The 3575-nt window shown below is 39.1% G+C and overlaps 1 pseudogene; it reads left to right on the forward strand.

The window, feature by feature from the left end:
- The first annotated feature begins 497 nt into the window (after window positions 1-497).
- On the forward strand, window positions 498-1528 carry LOC118836888 (annotated as a pseudogene).
- Window positions 1529-3575: the final 2047 nt, after the last annotated feature.

A 3575-nucleotide genomic window follows, 5' to 3' on the forward strand; every position in this document is an offset into this window, starting at 1 on the left:
AGCATTTGGACCAGATGAACGTGAAGGTCCCTTCCGGCTCTAAATTTGCGGTCCTGTCTAGTCAGGCAGCATTGTTTACCAGAAAATGAACGGAACTTGGAGACAGAAGACATAAATTCTAGTATTGGCCCTGCAATAAGCAAATTTCTCCTAGCCTCAGTTTCTTTATTTGCAAAATGGTGATAATATTACCTTTATTAGTGATCATATCAAGCCACTTTTTAATTGTAAGATTATATAAAAATATGAGTTGCCAGGGTTGAAAAACAGTCCAGAAGGCCACAGGTTCCAAGATAGAATACAAAGTAGGAGAAACAGATGTATGATCAGTAAGCCCGTTGGTGTCTGACATGGAAGCCATTACTGCAGAAGAGATTTTACCTGGCCAAGGAGGCTGAGCAACCACGGAGATACTGAGGCCCAAAGAGGCAATGGAAGACTGTCGCCGTGGGTGGCTTTTTCTCAACTGTTTTTTCCAATCATTTGGACCTTGGGAGATGAGGATTTTAATTTGCGATTAGATGGAACGGAAAAACACTGATTTCGTACAGTTAGAAATTAAAGAAGTTGTTCACTGCTATTCCCACCATTGGTTTCAACATTGAGAGAGCAACGTACAAAATCCTTATTTCAGGTCTGGGATTTAGGAGGACAGGCAAGTTCTAGTGGTGTTATCACCCAAACACAGAGGCAGTTATTCAGGCAGTAGACATCTATAATCAAGACTGAATGAGAGTTCCCAAGGTAGGTGGCACAGTGGATAGAATGCCAGGCCTCAAATCTAGCCTCAGAGGCTCACTAGTTGTGTGACCCTAAGTGAGTCACTTAACCCCATTGGCTTCAGTTTTGTTGTTTAGTTGTTTTCAGTCGTGCCCAACTCTTCGTGACCCCTTTTGGGGTTTTCTCAGCAAAGATATTGGAGTGGTTTGCCCTTTCCTCTTCCAGCTTATTTCACAGGTGAAGAAACTGAGGCCAACAGGGGTAAGTGACTTTCACATGGTCATAGAGCTAGCAAGTATTTGAGGCTGGATTTGAATTTAGGTCTTCCTGACTCCAGGCACTGTGCTCTAAACATTGCGCCATAGTTTCCTCATCTGTAAAATGAGCTGGAGAAGGAAGTAGCAAACCGCTCCAATATCTTTGCCAAGAACACCCCAAATGTGGTCATAAAGCATTAGGACTGGAAACAACTGAAAAACAACAAAAGTCAGAGTTATTTGCTATGTTGGAGGAGGAACAGCTAAGAAAAGCTACTATTTTAGTGGCTGCAAAAAAGCAGGACTTGGAACAGGCTGTGACTCTTACAGAGAGAGCAAAGTCACTCAGGCTCCCTGTCTCGAGGGGCCAAAAATGGCAAATTTTCAAAGCATCAGCGGCTGAAGTCACTGGCCTTGAGGAGGCAATGGAATGGTTGGTAGAAGCCATTAAAGAGGGGGCAGTAACTCACCCTTTTCTGCTTTCCACAATGAAGGTTACATCAGACATTCCTTCTAAAGCAGTTGATAGAGCCACATACTACCAAATATGACACACTCATAATATCAAATATAAGTATTTTTGCTCAAGAAATACTTTATCTTGTTTGAACAACTGAATGTTTATTCTTGTATTATATGAGAACACTCTTTGCTTTTCTGTTGTCAAGGTATGGTCTATTAATTTGTATGGAGTTTTTAACTAAGTAAAGGGCATTTGAAAAATGCATGGTTGCTGGAAATAAAATTTTGTTTTGTAATTATGGGTTGTAGCTTATTTGTGTGAACACCAATAAATATCTTTACTGTCAAAAATAATTTCTTTTGTTTGTAAGAATAAAAACCTGTCCCTACCTGATTCATATTGTACAGATTACATTTTTATTCTCCACTTTTGGGGAGAGACTCTAGATATGGTCCAAAACCTGGGATTTAAAATATTTTTCTCTGTTAAGGAAGAAGGGAGAAACCAGATGGACAGGATGAGCCAAACAGGAGTTGTCTGAGAATGAGGTGTGAGAGCAGAAGGCTACAAGAAAGTTGTCTTGGCTGAAAAAACTTAGAATGTTTTAAATAGAAGGGATCTTGGAGCCCATTAATTCCAGTCTTTAATCCAATATAGGAAATCCTTCTATAGCATCCCTGACAAGGTGGTCATTCAGTCTCTATTCCATCTCTTCTAGTGACAAGAGGTTCCCTACCTCATGAATGAGAGCGCTTTATAAACCTTAAAATGTTCTTCCCACACTAGCTATTATTATTAGCCTCATGAGGGAGTGAATTTAATTTCTCTTATTTTCCAACTGTTGGGGGACTCTTTTCTCACATTGATTTGAAATCATCCTCACTGTCGCTTTGCTCACACTAGTTCTGATCAGGCACTAGAGGTAGCCAGGTGGCATGGTGGATAGAGAAATGGACTCTGGAGTCAGGAAGACCTGAGTTCAAATCTAACTTCAGATGCTTATTGACTGTGTGACTCTGGGAAAATCACTTAACTTCTGTCTTTCTCTGTTTCCTCGACTTCAGGGTAGTTGTGAGGCTCAAACGAGATAATATTTGTAAAACATTTAGTACAGTGCCTGGAGCATAGTAGACGTTCCATAAATTATTTCCTTATCCCCCAATCCCAACTTCCCCCCCACCCCACCCCAAGCCCTGGAACTACACATAGAACTAATGTAATCTTTTTCAAGTGAGAGACAGTCCTTTAGATATTTTAAGACAACTTTTATGACCTAAGTCTTTTTAAAAAAACAGTTACATTATCTCAGGCTTTTCAACTTATATTGGAGCATGTACCCCCAAATCATAATGTAAGGTACACTTAAACATAGTGCAAGGCCCCTTTAAGATACAAGTCTATTGGTTGATAAAAGGGGCAGGAAAGTACTTTTGGGTAAAGAAGAAGAAATAAACTGCAAAGAATGTAAAGCAATGCCCCTTTCATAAGTAAACCGTTTGGTGGCAGAAAAAGTACTTTTGTTTCGTTAAAAACTACTAAAATCCGCATGTAAGGAAATTTTTCTGATAAGATGTGGGCAGTTTGGTTGCCAAAAGGAGCAGGAAATTAACTTTTACATAAATAAAAAGGATTAACTCATCTTGTAAAGGGTGTAGAATGACATCTCTTTCTGATGTGAATAGTTTGGGGGCTGAAAAAAGGCAGGAAAAGAACTTTTAGATACTAAAAATTTATAAAATACAAGGGTGAAGAAACAATTTTTAGAGACACAGAAGGTTAAGAGGACCCATTTGAGGACTGCGAAAATGGTTGAGACTGCAGGAAATTGTGGAACCTTAGCTCGTTTTTGTAATGTAACTTTTTTTTAAAGGATTAAGTTAAAAATTGCAAAATGACAAATTAAATAGCTGTTTATAGACTATGAGATGATTAAACAAGGACCACTGGTTTTATAACCTATAGAAAAGGGCATATGCTTATTTACTTTATAAGGAAAGGTGAATCTGAGTGGCAGGAGTCTCTGATTTGGGGTACTGAAAGCAGTGAAGAACCAGGCAGGACTGAAGAACTGAACAGATTGAAAAGATCACAGAAGGAAATGACAAAAAGCCAACACTGATGAAGCTTTGTGAAAA

This window comes from Trichosurus vulpecula, chromosome 2 (assembly GCF_011100635.1).
Source record: "Trichosurus vulpecula isolate mTriVul1 chromosome 2, mTriVul1.pri, whole genome shotgun sequence".
NCBI classification, from domain to species: Eukaryota; Metazoa; Chordata; class Mammalia; order Diprotodontia; family Phalangeridae; genus Trichosurus; species Trichosurus vulpecula.